We start from the raw sequence: 15,809 nt of genomic DNA on the forward strand, positions 1-15,809 counted from the left end.
ACACACTGTTTACCACTAATTTCTCAGCTTTATGCAAAGTTATTTTAAATTAATGGTGAGTTACATGAAAACTTCACTTACAAAGTTGTTCAGAATTAGGAAACTCCAAGCCTTTATATAGCAGAGTAAGGTTCCTAAATGTATGTGAAGTAAGATTTATACTTTTGGGCCTTTCAGGTGTGAACATTTCCTGATGCAGAATGTCCCAGGTAGGACTTCCTTCAGCAAAACAAGTTTGAGAGTGGCAGCTGGATATACACCACATGAGGTAAGAAGTGTGGGAGGGAGGGTTCTGAGCTGATTCCAACTTATATTTTACTTTAAAAAGAACAAAAAAAGAACGTGATAAGATTTGCATTGCCCAAAGTTTGCACAGTTTAGAAAATTCACAAAGTTGTACCTCAGCCTACTTTACATTCTATTGGGGTTAAAAGTCAGATTGTGAAAAGCGGGTTGAGTGCGCTTTACTATGCACCTTAAAAAATCCCGATATTACTTCACAGAGCATCACACAGTGTGCACCTTAGTATTGAAACCAGAATATCGATGGCATAGAATATTAAGGACAGAATATTGAATCCAAAATATTGACCAGTAAGTAAGTATAGTTTTTCTGTACCTTAGTCCACATACATGTACCTACACTACGTATATATTGTTGTAGTGTAAATGTGTTGGGACTAATGAATTTTTTCAATTGCTCTAATATTTATACCAGGATAACGTCAGCTACCACACTAATCTCATTAGGTCCTTCGATGGATCTTGTTCTGTGCTGAAAGGGACTAGAATGCTTAGGGGATGAACAATTATCACACGAGGACCTGGAATAAGATATTTGTTAACATTCATTCATTACTGACGGAATTTCTCATACTTAATCTACCCTTTAAACCAGTGAAATTTGAGGCAGAAAAATTGGCCACAAAAAAGAATAAAAAAGAATCAGCAGAGTAATTTATCTCAAATTGCATCTTTATCAAATTTAACATGATTCGCATTTCAATCTAATTTAGAAATAAAATGATTTTATAAGTAGTAACAAGTTGTGAAATTCGGTCTGAAAGAAGTTAACTTCCTTAGCCAAGGTAGAGGTTATCCAAATGAAGTGAGTCTATATAAAGCAAATATTTCTCATACAAACCCTAGGGATGAAAATTCAGTAAATCACTGAATGTCCACTTCATAGGCAGGATATTCTGCCCCTGTCCGTACTGCATTGTCAATGCCACAGCTGTTGTCAGAAACCTTCCAGCCGGAAAGATTCTACTAAACACGCATACCAGCCGGTAGAAAACGCAGTATTTTGTCACAGTTTGCGTTGTTTCTGGAAGTCCAAATTATCAGTCACTGTTCCGCAAGATAGGTAGAGAAGGTGAACAAGATAGGAACCGCCCCTGTACGTACTTTGGGCTTATACTCATAAGTTCATACTAGTTAAGAAAAGCACAATTTTGAAGCCTTCGTGAAACACAGTTTGTGCGCTATGAAATTGTGCTAAAATATGAATCTCGCAATATTGAATACCATACATTAGTTCTTCAATTAGGCACATTAAGGATTCACATCTACATCATGTAAGTATAAAGAATCCCAATGAAATATTTTCACCTCATTATCATTTGCATATTAATTTGAAATTCTCTTTTCACATTATGGGTTAATACATCATTCAGGATTTGAAAGCACATTTAAAATTACCTTTACATAGCACAAATTATTATAGCATCTGTTTTCTCTTCAATATCAGTGCTCACATTACACGTTCTAATGTCAATGACACATAACAGTTTTATTCTTTACATAGTGTTTTCTATGTTATCATTTGTTTATTACATTCATTTATGCATAAAGAAATCATATGAAAATATTTGTTAAATTTGACATTAGTTTGTTTACGGTTAAATGTCATCACAAACCTACATCTACATGGTTTTACAATGCAGTATCTAAATCAAGTTTTATTTGTGCGTTTTCTTAAATGTGGTGAACTAGCACACATTTTGTAATGCTCGTAAGTCACTTACACAAATAATTTTCTTCTAGGGTGAATTCATAGAGATAGACGAAAGATACCATCCATGCTCGATCTAAATATATATATATTCACTGAAAAAACCATAGGTTTTAGGCCTTATATAGTTAGGAATTAACATATAAAAAACCATTGAAATTCACTGAAAAAGCATAGGTTTCAGGCCTTATATAGTTAGGAATTAACATATAAAAATCAAGCTATCCAGGCTGATGAGGGCTGAAAGCCCGAAACCGGTCCTTGGATGCTTGTTTCCAGTCCAGGGAGGACCTGGCTTGGCAGTTCGGGCTGGACTGTTCCCATGGGGCACAGGGTCAAGACTGATTTGCATATAGCTGGGTTCAAACTGCAAAGGCATGGTGAGCAAAAAAACGATGGATTTAGGCCCAGATGATTGTACTGGGGTGAATGTATGACATTGTTCTGCATTCTGTCCATCACCTGTTGTTTTTGCTTTTGTCACCCCGAGTGGGACGGGTATGCTCAGACGTGAGTCCCGTGCTCTCCATGCCACTGGAATCAAGCTATCCAGGCTGATGAGGGCTGAAAGCCCGAAACCGGTCCTTGGATGCTTGTTTCCAGTCCAGGGAGGACCTGGCTTGGCAGTTCGGGCTGGACTGTTCCCATGGGGCACAGGGTCAAGACTGATTTGCATATAGCTGGGTTCAAACTGCAAAGGCATGGTGAGCAAAAAAACGATGGATTTAGGCCCAGATCTTTGTACTGGGGTGAATGTATGACATTGTTCTGCATTCTGTCCATCACCTGTTGTTTTTGCTTTTGTCACCCCGAGTGGGACGGGTATGCTCAGACGTGAGTCCCGTGCTCTCCATGCCACTGGAATCAAGCTATCCAGGCTGATGAGGGCTTAAAGCCCGAAACCGGTCCTTGGATGCTTGTTTCCAGTCCAGGGAGGACCTGGCTTGGCAGTTCGGGCTGGACTGTTCCCATGGGGCACAGGGTCAAGACTGATTTGCATATAGCTGGGTTCAAACTGGAAAGGCATGGTGAGCAAAAAAACGATGGATTTAGGCCCAGATCTTTGTACTGGGGTGAATGTATGACATTGTTCTGCATTCTGTCCATCACCTGTTGTTTTTGCTTTTGTCACCCCGAGTGGGACGGGTATGCTCAGACGTGAGTCCCGTGCTCTCCATGCCACTGGAATCAAGCTATCCAGGCTGATGAGGGCTGAAAGCCCGAAACCGGTCCTTGGATGCTTGTTTCCAGTCCAGGGAGGACCTGGCTTGGCAGTTCGGGCTGGACTGTTCCCTTGGGGCACAGGGTCAAGACTGATTTGCATATAGCTGGGTTCAAACTGCAAAGGCATGGTGAGCAAAAAAACGATGGATTTAGGCCCAGATCTTTGTACTGGGGTGAATGTATGACATTGTTCTGCATTCTGTCCATCACCTGTTGTTTTTGCTTTTGTCACCCCGAGTGGGACGGGTATGCTCAGACGTGAGTCCCGTGCTCTCCATGCCACTGGAATCAAGCTATCCAGGCTGATGAGGGCTGAAAGCCCGAAACCGGTCCTTGGATGCTTGTTTCAAGTCCAGGGAGGACCTGGCTTGGCAGTTCGGGCTGGACTGTTCCCATGGGGCCAAGGGGCAAGACTGATTTGCATATAGCTGGGTTCAATGGTGAGCAAAAAAACGATGGATTTAGGCCCAGATCTTTGTACTGGGGTGAATGTATGACATTGTTCTGCATTCTGTCCATCACCTGTTGTTTTTGCTTTTGTCACCCCGAGTGGGACGGGTATGCTCAGACGTGAGTCCCGTGCTCACCATGCCACTGGAATCAAGCTATCCAGGCTGATGAGGGCTGAAAGCCCGAAACCGGTCCTTGGATGCTTGTTTCCAGTCCAGGGAGGACCTGGCTTGGCAGTTCGGGCTGGACTGTTCCCATGGGGCACAGGGTCAAGACTGATTTGCATATAGCTGGGTTCAAACTGGAAAGGCATGGTGAGCAAAAAAACGATGGATTTAGGCCCAGATCTTTGTACCGGGGTGAATGTATGACATTCTTCTGCATTCTGTCCATCACCTGTTGTTTTTGCTAATATCCTTGTGGGACCACCTGAGCAGCCCTCGGGATCCAATTTTTGGACCGGCCCAGCCCTAGGGCACGTGCTAGCAAAAAATAAGAGGAAAACAATCTTGATCGTGAATAACCTAAATAACCGTGAGTAACCTGGGGGCCCGCTTGTGTGTGAAGAACTGAAGCTAGGCAGAGTCAGAATTCAAGATGGAGTTAGGGCACGTTAAAGCCCATTGGTAAAACTTCATTTCCCAATGTACAACATAAGGCACAGTTATGCAGCACTACACTCTGAGACAGAGAAACACTTTCCACAAATTTCTCTCTCTCATGCTTCCAAATGCACATCCCACACGTTCTGTTTCAGCAAGGATGTTTTAAAACACTCCTACTCTGTATCTTTAAGCAGATATGAAATGAAATCACAAGTCAAAATGCAAGTGCACAAAGAATGATGTTGTACATTTAACATAAAGTAAGTTAAAACACATAGAGTGAATTATAAGATTGGTAGTCAAAGTTCCTCATGTGGTCCCAATTCATATGAGTGCATATAGCACAACAGTGAGCTATTGCCAGCAACTAAAATATTTCAAACAGGACATATGTACTTCAGTCTTGAGCATGATTACATGTTGAAAGCTACAGTGAGTCACTTTCAAGCTTGCCGTGCACCATTAATTGAAAACACTAGCTAAAGAACTTACTCAGGATATCCCAAAACTTTCCTAATAGTCCCTTCATAGTAAGTCTGTTAGAACCGGGGTCTCTAGTTGGCAGAGGTATGCACCCTAGTCCAAGTAGGGACCACCGCTTCCGACCTGGTAGCTTGGCGTAGAGCAGCAAAGGCGTAACTTCAGAGGCAATGTATTTGTGCAACACGCAGCAACAAGGACACAGTAAAAACACTCACAAAAGGAACACCACACCAGTTTTGTATAAGAATTTCTTTATCTAAAAATTATGCGAGAACCAAAAGCAGGTAAATCCAGCTCCAGGCAAGATCAATAATAAAAAGGATTCCAGTTTCCAAGCAAGATCAATAATCAATAAGAATGAATCCAGTTCCCAGGCTTGATCAATATCAAAAAAAGGATTCCAGTTTCCAAGCAAGATCAATAATCAATAAGAATGAATCCAGTTCCCAGGCCTGATCAAATCACCAAAAGCTCATGTGTGCCAAGGGCTCTTGCTGGTAATGTCTTTCTCACAGTGTCCTTGGATGGTAAAAGTACACTTGAGGTAGGTTCTTATGGTCCGTCCGGATCCGATCCGAAGTGGTCGCTCCCCCCACGCTCCCTCCCTGGCCATTGACTCGACCACGCTGGTGTCTGGTATCGTGTGCATTTCAGTTTGTTTAGCGCTCTTCACCAGATTATAGCGCCGAGCATCGCGCTGCAGTCATCCTTAATAGCGCGACTTTGCTGTCTGTAATTGTTGCCTGTTGCTTTCTGTAATTGTTGCCTTTAGCTTTTTACATTGTGCGCTGGGTTCGCTGAATGCTTCATTTGTATGCTAACTGAATTACTTTTGTAATATTTCCCTGCTGTTGCTCGGACCCTCAATCCTCCTGCCCCCCCGTTTTGACTCTCTATCCCGCCCTCCATTTCCCTGTTGTTCATTCCCCTGGCCCACCTACCCTCCCCGCTACCGCCTCCCAGCTGCCCCTCCCACGCTCCGCCCCCCTCCTCTCTCCATTTATGACCAATGACCCAACGCACAGCGTCCATGCGCTGCGGCTGCGCCGAAGGTGCGCCAAAGGTAAGCCCGTCTACGCCCATCCACGCCTGGACCGCACCCAGCACCAGTCCCCCTGGTCCCCGCAACTCCCAGCCCACCCGCATTACATACAACCCATCCACCCTCCTAGCACTTAACCCGGGCACACTCCCCAACTGTGCCCAAGCTTCACCGGGGCATACCCATGGACCCTTCACATGCCACTCCTGCAAGTTCAACTGCACCAAGTCCCACACCACACCCACAAACACCAAACAGAGATCCGACACTAACCACCTTCAATGCATCCTGCTCAACACCCGCTCGGTCCACAGACACGCCATCGACCTTTGGAATCTACTTGACACCATCTCTCCAGACGTCGCCTTCCTAACAGAAACCTGGATGAATGCCTCTTCAGCTCCAGACATCACCATAGCCATCCCGGACGGATACAAGATCATCCGAAAAGACCGCACCAACCAAACAGGAGGAGGCATCGCCATCGTCCATAAGAACTCCATCCACATCTCAACCAGCTCAGACGCCAACCTCGCTAGCGCCGAACACCTTCACTTCCAGATCCACACCGACCCCAAAACCACACTCAGAGGCACACTCCTCTACAGACCACCAGGACCCCGTGCACAATTCAGTGAAGACATCACTGACTTCATCACCCCACACGCCCTCCCCTCCGAGGACTACATTCTACTGGGAGACCTCAATTTTCACCTGGAAAAGAGTAACGATAGCAACACCACCACCCTTCTGGACAATCTCGCCAACCTCGGACTCAAACAACTTGTAAACACCCCCACCCACAACGCTGGACACACACTTGACCCTATCTTCACCTCCAGCAAACACATCTCATTCAATCACACCACAGCTCTCCATTGGACAGACCACAGCTGCGTTCACTTTGTCTACAAAAAGACCACAACCCACAACCACCCACAACCTACTCTGCGAAGAAACTGGAACAAAATCACCATCGACCAGATCTCCACATCCCTTTTTCAAAACCCCCCTGCCTATTCATCGAACCCTAACCAAGCAGCCATTAACCTCACACAATGGCTAACCAACAGCGCCGACAACCTAGCACCCTTGAAAAAACGCCAAATCAAACTAGGCAGCAAAAACGCCCACTGGTTCAAGAAACTCTGTCGCTCCCTTGAGAAGGTCTGGAAAAAAGACCCTAACACTAGCACCAAGGACGCCTTCAAAAACGCCACCCGTATACACCACCAACTGATCCGGACAGCCAAGAAATCAGCATTCAAAGACCGACTAGACAACAACGCCCACAACAGCAAGGAATTATTCAACATCGTCAAAGAGTTTACTAACCCCACTGCCAACTCCAACAACATCACTCCCTCCCAAACCCTCTGCGACTCCTTAGCTTCGTTCTTCCACGACAAAATCGCCGACATCCACAACAGCTTTGACAACCAACCCGGAGACCAACCCACCCAACCTTCTGCCGAACCCTCACCCTCCTTGAACATTCTTTCTGACTGGAACCCAATCTCCACCGAGGACACCATCCGTACCTGATGAACTCCATCCACTCAGGATCCCCCACAGACCCCTGTCCTCACCACATCTTCAACAAAGCAGACTCCATCATAGCACCACACCTCCGAGACGTCATCAACTCCTCCCTCAACTCCGCCACCTTCCCGGAAAGCTGGAAACACGCCGAACTCAGCGCCCTTCTGAAAAAACCCACAGCAGACCCCACCGAACTCAAAAACTACCGCCCCATTTCGCTCCTACCATTCCCGGCCAAAGTCATCGAGAAAGCCGTCAACAACCAGCTCGCCGCCTTCCTCGAAACCAACAAATCCCTCGACTCCTCACAGTCCGGCTTCCGAGCCAAACACAGTACTGAGACCGCCCTTATCACAGCAACAGATGACATTCGAACTCTACTGGACAATGGAGACACAGTCGCCCTCATCCTTCTCGACCTCTCCGCAGCATTCAACACCGTCTGCCACAGCACCCTTGTACAACGCCTCAACAACATCGGAATCCAAGGAAAAGCACTGGACTGGATCACCTCGTTCCTTGCCGGAAGAACTCAGAGAGTCCGCCTCCCACCGTTCAAGTCTGAAGCCACCGAGGTCATTTGCGGCTTGCCACAAGGATCCTCTCTTAGCCCCACCCTCTTCAACGTATACATGAGCCCCCTCGCGACCATCGCACGCCAACACAACCTCAACATCATCTCCTACGCTGATGACACTCAACTGATCCTCTCACTCACCAAAGACCCTAACACTGCCAAAACCAACCTACATGAAGGAATGAAAGAAGTAGCTGAGTGGATGAAGCACAGCCGCCTTAAACTGAATTCAGACAAAACAGAGGTCCTCATCTTAGGTACTTCCCCTTCCGCCTGGGACGACTCTTGGTGGCCAGCGGCCCTAGGAAAAGCACCCATCTCAACGGACCACGCACGGAACCTGGGCGTCATCCTGGACTCCTCACTCTAGATGACCAAACAAGTCAACGCCGTCTCATCATCTTGCTTCAATATTCTTCGCATGCTCAAAAAAACATTTCGCTGGATCCCCACCGAAACTAGAAAAACGGTCACCCACGCACTAGTTACGAGTCGCCTGGACTACGGAAACACCCTTTACGCCGGTACCACCGTAAAACTTCAGAAAAAACTCCAACGCATCCAGAACGCCTCAGCCAGACTCATACTAGACATCCCGCGCAAAGACCACATTTCTGGTCACCTTAAAGACCTCCACTGGCTCCCTGTCAATAAGAGGATAACATTCCGCCTCCTCACTCACGCACACAAAGCACTTTACGATCTTGGACCCGATTGCCTCAACACGCGACTTTCCTTCTACACCCCCTCCCGCCAGCTACGCTCTTCCAACCAAGCCCTTGCTGCGGTTCCACGCATCAACAAAACCACCATGGGAGGAAGATCCTTCTCATACCTGGCAGCTAAAACCTGGAACTCCATCCCCACACACCTCCGCCTCACTCAAAACCACTTAGCCTTCAGAAAGCAACTTAAAACCTGGATATTCGACAAGTAAGTCCACACCCTTCCTCAAGCGCCTTGAGACCCTCTGGGTATGTAGCGCGCTATACAAATTATTTGACTTGACTTGACTTGGTCAAAATTCACTGGGGGAAGGTTCTTAGGCCAAAGTTCCCTTGTAGCGTAATAAGTGTGCCTCTCATAGAAATGATGCTCCCAGCGTAGGAAGTGCGGCTGCCCAGGCGCTGCTGGTAATGCTAAATAATGCCCCAGTGTCAATTACCAAGTAATTATGCCCCCGTAGGCCAGTCAGTGAAGGACGGTTCCCAGCCAAGCACAAAACTCACACTCCAGGTACCCGGCCAACCCGCACCCCGCCCCTTCGCAGCAGCCTGGTTGCACTGAGGCGTTACCTGGGGTGGTGGTTGCGGACGCAGGTGCGAGGCTCCTCTCCCCCTGGGGCCTTGGGCTCAGCAGGCGCTGCACGGGTGGGGGTCACAGCCACACAGCGCTCCTTTAGCACAGCGCTTAACAGTGCCTCCAAGTCCTGGGCAACGACGGAGCCTCCTGCCACACAGCGCATCGCTTCTCAGCGCTACACAGCGCGCTCCGGTCCCAGTGGCGGTGGCCTCAGGGCCAGTTTCAGTGGGCTTGCGCCAGAAGCAGAGGCAATCACAGAGTCCTGGGAGGATAACGGGGCAAGCAGTGCTGAGGGCAGGCACAGCGTTGCAGGGCAAATCTTGAGAGTGTTGTTGCTGTTCCAAAGGGCAGTCTTTAAAACACTGTGGTCCAAGGACAGGTAGTTTCCTTTAGCTTAAAAAGGGTGCAGTCCCAAAAAGGCAATCTTTAAAAGGTTGAAGACTCTTTAAAATGCTGTTCAAAGAAAAGTAGTTCCTTTGGGATGTTGTGGAGACACTCTGGTGGTGATGTTGCAGTCTCCCATGCAGGGCAGGATCAGCAGACAGTAGGGCAGCTCAGCATGTTGTGGGGCAGCAGTTCCTTGGAGCAGTCAGCCTCCTTCCCAGTGGCAATCCTCTTGCGCAACAGTCCTCACTCCAGCAGGGATTCTTCCAGGTCCAGCAGTGTAACAAGAATGTGAGGCCAGGACCCTCCCTTATATATCTTTTTAGTCTAAGGGCTAGAAAGTGGTGGAAGTCTCTGGAAGGGTCTGGGGGCAGGGGCTTCTGGAAGAGTCCAGGGAGTTCTGGTATATTCCCTGCCTTCCCTGACCTAGCTGTCACAGTGACGAGAGACAGGCCGTTAAGGCTACAGTGGGCAGCCCATCACAGCTCATCCCAGGGAAGAAGGTGTGAATCACCGCTCCCACCTCCCAACCCAGGCAGGCTATCAGTATGCAGAGGGGAGGGGGGAGTCTGCAGCCTAATCTAAGTGTAGGCAGGAAAAGGTCCCCTTTATAAAAGTGGGATCCCTAGCGTAGTAATGCCCAAACCCTATATATCATTGGAAAGGGTTCCCCGCCCCGAGTCCAACAAGACCAAACATGATAGACTTATTAGGTCCCTGTCAGAAGTTAGTCCATAAGGGGAGGTTCCCAATGTTAGCCTATGGAGGATTAAACCTTACTGCGGTAGCAGTGGCTTGTGGCAGATATGCCAGCCTCACAAGGTTTTAGGGGAGAGCACCTGCACCTCAGCACTGTTTAGCAGTGGTGAGGCGCCCAGAGTCCTAAGTCCAACAAAATATAGGATAAAAATGGGAGGCAAAAAGGGCAAAAATGTAGGGGAGACCACCCTAAGGCTGACAGGTCTAACACGTGTCCCCCCCAGCTGAAAGCGGGGAGAACTACCCTACCTCCAGGGAGTTCTCATCACTAAGGCGGAAAAACCGAGAGAGACCGTCAGCATTGGCGTGGTCTACTCCGGGTCTGTGTTCCACCCTGAAGTCCATCCCCTGTAGGGAAATGGACCACCTCAGCAATTTGGGATTCTCGCCCCTCATTTGCATGAGCCATCTGAGGGGCCGGTGGTCAGTCTGGATCAGGAAGTGGGAGCCAAACAAATATGGCCTCAGCTTCTTCACAGCCCAGACCACCGCGAAGACTTCTCTCTCTATCGCCCTCCACCGCTGTTCTCGGGGGAGCAGCCTCCTGGAGATGAAGGCTACTGGTTGGTCCCTTCCCTCCTCATTGAGTTGCGAAAGTATCGCCCCTATGCCATGCTCTGAGGCGTCCGTTTGGACAATGAACTCTTTGGAGAAGTCAGGGGCCCTGAGCACAGGAGCGGTGCACATGGCCTGCTTTAGAGAGTCAAAGGCTTTTTGGCAAGCCTCTGTCCAGATCACTTTTCTAGGTTGTTTCTTAGAGGTTAGCTCAGTCAAGGGGGCCACAATAGTGCCATAACCCTTGACAAATCTGCGGTAGTATCCTGTGAGGCCCAGGAACGCCCTGACCTCAGTCTGTGTTTTGGGAGGCTCCCAAGCCAGGATGGTTTCTATCTTGGCCTGTAGGGGCTGCACCTTGCCCCCTCCTACCAAGTGTCCTAGGTAGACTACCGACCCCTGCCCTATCTGGCATTTGCTAGCTTTGATAGTCAGGCCTGCCTGCTGCAGAGCCTGAAGCATTTCCTGGAGGTGACCCAAATGGTCCTCCCAGCTGCTACTGAAGACAGCTATGTCGTCCAGGTAGGCAGCAGAGAAGGCCTCTAAACCGGAGAGGACCCGGTTCACCAGCTGCTGGAAGGTGGCAGGAGCATTTTTCAGTCCAAAGGGCATCACCCTAAACTGGTAGTGGCCCTCTGGGGTGGAAAAGGCGGACCTCTCTTTAGCTCCATCTGTTAGGGCGATCTGCCAGTACCCTGACGTGAGGTCAAAGGTACTCAGGTATCGGGCAGCCCCCAGCCTGTCAATGAGCTCATCCGCCCTCGGGATAGGATGAGCGTCAGTCTTGGTCACAGAGTTCAGTCCCCTGTAATCCACACAGAACCTAAGTTCTGGTGTGGTGCCCGGTGGGGCAGCTTTTGGTACCAGAACCACCAGACTGGACCAAGGGCTGTTGGAGGGCTCTATCACCCCCAACTCCAGCATCTTAGTGACCTCACTCTGGATGCTGGCCTTCACCTTATCTGACAACCTGTAAGACTTGGACTTGACAGGGGGGCTGTCTCCTGTGTCCACATCATGGGTACACAGGTGGGTAATCCCAGGGATAAGGGAGAACACTGAGGAGAACTGCCCCAGGACCTGGCGGCAGTCCCTCTGTTGCTCAGGAGTCAAGGATGGGGAGAGGACCACTCCCTCCACCGATCCATCCTTCTCTTTGGAAGCAAAGAGGTCCGGGAGAGGTTCACTTTCCTCTTCCTCGGCCCCATCAGTTACCATCAGTAAGGTAAGCTCAGACCTCTCATGGTGGGGTTTGAGGCGGTTGGCGTGTAGCACCCTGTGGGGCTGCCTGGGGGTTTTAAGGTCCACTAGGTAAGTGGCCTTGCCCTTCTTCTCCAATATCTCATAAGGGCCTGTCCAGCGATCCTGGAGGGCACTAAGCTCTCCAGGCTCCATGACCAACACCTTCTGTCCAGGTTTTAGCTCCACAGGGTGAGAATTCTGGTCGTACCATTCCTTCATTACCGCCTGGCTGGCCTCTAAGTTGTCAGAAGCTTGTTTCCACAACTTAGCCATTTGGCTACGGAAAGCCAGCATGTAGCTCACTACATCCTGGGGAAGCCTCCTTGGAGTCTTCTCCCACCCATCCTTCACTAAACTGAGAGGCCCCCTAACAGGGTGACCGTACAAAAGCTCGAAGGGGCTGAAACCCACCCCCTTCTGCGGTACCTCCCTGTAGGAAAACAGCAAACAGGGCAAGAGGATGTCCCACTTTTTCCTCAGGCAGACTCCTGATCATGCCTTTTAGGGTCTTGTTAAATCTCTCCACGAGACCATTGGTTTGTGGGTGGTAAGGGGTGGAGAACTTATAAGTAACCCCACACTCCTTCCACATGGCTTGCATGTAGGCAGACATAAAGTTGGTACCCCTGTCGGACACCACCTCTTTGGGAAAACCCACTCTGGTAAAAATCCCCATCAGGGCCCGTGCCACTGCAGGTGCAGTGATGGTTCTCAGAGGAATAGCCTCTGGGTACCGGGTGGCGTGGTCCACCAGAACCAGGATAAACCTGTGACCAGAAGAAGTCGGTGGATCCATCGGCCCAACAATGTCGATGCCCACCCTCTCAAAGGGGGTGCTCACGACAGGTAGTGGTTCCAGGGGAGCCTTCAGCATAGCCCCTGTTTTCCCACTAGCTTGGCAGGTCAGACAGGTCCTGCAGAATGTATCTGAGGAGATCCTCATCTGCGGCCAATAAAAATGTGGGACAAGCCTAGCAAAGGTCTTGTCTTGGCCCAAGTGTCCTGCCAATGGGATCTCATGAGCCAATTCCAAAAGAAAGGCCCTGTAGCACTGGGGGACCACTAAGGCCCTTGATGACCCATGCACAGGAGCCTTGGGCTCACTGTAAAGGAGCCCATCCTCCCAGTAAATATGATACTTTGCGGAGGCATTGCCTGCTGCTTGGGCTTCGGCCTGTCGCCTCATGCCCTCAAGGGTAGGACACTCCTTCTGTGCCCGGCAAAACTCCTCCCTGGTGGGCCCTCCTTCCACCTGCCACCCTGCAGGGGTAGGTAGGTCCCCCAAGGGAGCAACGTCCCCCTCCGTGGACTCCGGTGCAACCTCCTCAGGTGCCCCAGGGCTCCTCCCTTCTTAGCAGCTGGCTGGGCCATTTTTCCAGGCTCCAGCCCTGGCTGACTCCCTTTCCGGGCAGCCATAGACCATGTGGTAGCACACATCCACTCCGGTAACCCCAGCATCTCCACATGCGCTTTGAGCTCTACCTCCTTCCAGGCAGTATGCTCTAGGTCATTCCCTAACAGACAGTCCACTGGCATGGCAGGGCTCACAGCAACTCTTAAAAGGCCTGAAACCCCTCCCCACTCAAATGGAACCTGTGCTATGGGATAGAGACCCCCCCTGTTGTCAGCCATCACAACTGGATGGACTGCATCGGGAATTATTTGCTCTGGGGACACCAGCTGACTCCTTACCATAGTCATGCTGGCACCTGTGTCCCTCAGGGCCTCCACCCCCCGAACATTGAGGGTGACCCACTGCCTATACTTGGTAGTATTTGAGGGCACATGGACCTTAGGAACCATCTCACTCTCTCCCAGAGACACTAGGACAAGCCCTGCCCCCTCACTCCCATCATCTAGGGACAGCTCCTCCCCAAGCGCTACACTAGCCACCCCGGGGTTTTTACCTCCAGTGGGCTGTGGTGCTCTCTTGCGACACTTGGGATCCCCCTTGTAGTGTCCAAGTTCACCACACTCGTAGCACCGGACAATTCTGGGCTGCTGACCTTTGTCAGGATAAGTGGGCTTCTGGTGGCCAGATTGGGGCTGGGACCCAGACCCTTTCCCTTGTGAATTATTTTGGGGGCCTTTGGAGAACTCTTTCTTTTGTCTCTCCCCTCTTTCCTCTGTTGGGAACCCTGACCACCCCTTTGGGAGTCCCCCCCAGAACCCTTGTTGGACACCCTGGTACTGACCCAGGTGCCCGCCTCCTCCGCAAGCTTCCTAGGATTGGTCAACTTGCAGTCAACCAGGTGTTGGCGCAGCTCTGGAAAACATTTCTCTAGAAGGTGCTCTCTTAAAAACAAGTCATACAACCCTTCATAGTCATGCACATTGCTGCCCCGCACCCAGCCCTCTAAAGCTTTACTAGCGTAGTCCAGGAAGTCTACCCAGTTCTGTGTGGGACGTTTGTGGCTATTCCTAAACCTCTGCCTATACCTCTCAGGGGTAAGACCGAACCTCTTAAGCAATGTGGCTTTCATGACAGAATAGTTAGTCTGGTCTTCCTTCTCTAGGTAAAGGAGGGTGTCCCTAACATCTGGAGGTAGGTACTTATAAAAACCACCCCCCCAATAACTCTCTGGGACCCAATGGGCTCTTAAAGATACCTCATAGGTGGCTAACCACTTATCAATATTATCCCCCACCTTAAAACTGGCCATCACATCTTTAGGCATAAAGACCCTGGACTCACGTGAAGCTTCCATAGGTGCGCTGCCACCATTCTTGTTGCTGTTGGCCCCTACTTCTAGGGCCCGGATTTCCAGTTCCTTCAGGCTGAGCTCATGGGCAAGTTCTTTTTCTCGCATAGCCAGTCGCTTGTTCTCGCGATCCTGCTCCATGGCCCACCTTTCTCTTTCCCGCTCTCTCCCCAGCTTGGCAAGCTCCAACTTGAGCTGTCTCTCCTCCCTCCTGTCCTCCAGGTCCTCTGAGGACAGGCTCTTCACTGACACACTACTGCCTGCCCTGGAAGGTACCCTTGTACCTGGTAACAAATTACCATTTCCCGCCAGGTGCAGTAGGTCAAGCTTTCCTGTGGCGTCGTGCTCTAGTCCTTGCCCGTCCCCATCTCCTTCTGGTTGGGCTGTTACCCATGCTCTCAAGGCTTTCTGAAGCTCGGCCTTGTTGGCGCTTCGCTTGAAGGGCACCCCTTTCTCCTCGCAGAATTACTTGAGTTGTGCCACTGTGTAAACTTCCAGATTGGCCATCTCGAATTCCATCTTGCTAGGTAGGGTAGGGAAAACCAAATGGGACTTAGGCAAAAGGACTTTTAAAAAGAGCAGCCAGTCAGGGAGAATTTAAAAAAAATTCAAAAATGCCAATTGGAGAGGGTAGACAAAAATTCAGTAGAGTCAGGTGTAGGGTTGCGGTGTACACTGCGTCGCTGCGTGGTGTTACACAAGCACTAGTCCTATCCCACCGCTCGATCACCAATGTTAGAACCGGGGTCTCTAGTTGGCAGGGGTATGCACCCTAGTCCAAGTAGGGACCACCGCTTCCGACCTGGTAGCTTGGCGCAGAGCAGCAAAGGCGTAACTTCAGAGGCAATGTGTAAAGTATTTGTGCAACACGCAGCAACAAGGACACAGTAAAAACACTCACAAAAGGAACACCACACCAGTTTTGTAT

The 15,809-nt window shown here is 49.7% G+C and overlaps 1 long non-coding RNA gene across 1 annotated transcript in view; it reads left to right on the forward strand.

The window, feature by feature from the left end:
* Positions 1-15,809, forward strand: part of LOC144767280 (uncharacterized) — a 204,986-nt gene that overhangs the window by 32,083 nt on the left and 157,094 nt on the right. The window contains exon 2 of the long non-coding RNA XR_013598132.1: positions 178-268. This is a non-coding gene — a long non-coding RNA (uncharacterized LOC144767280). The remainder of the gene's footprint in view (positions 1-177; positions 269-15,809) is intronic.

This window comes from Lissotriton helveticus, chromosome 7 (assembly GCF_964261635.1).
Source record: "Lissotriton helveticus chromosome 7, aLisHel1.1, whole genome shotgun sequence".
Lineage (NCBI taxonomy): Eukaryota > Metazoa > Chordata > Amphibia > Caudata > Salamandridae > Lissotriton > Lissotriton helveticus.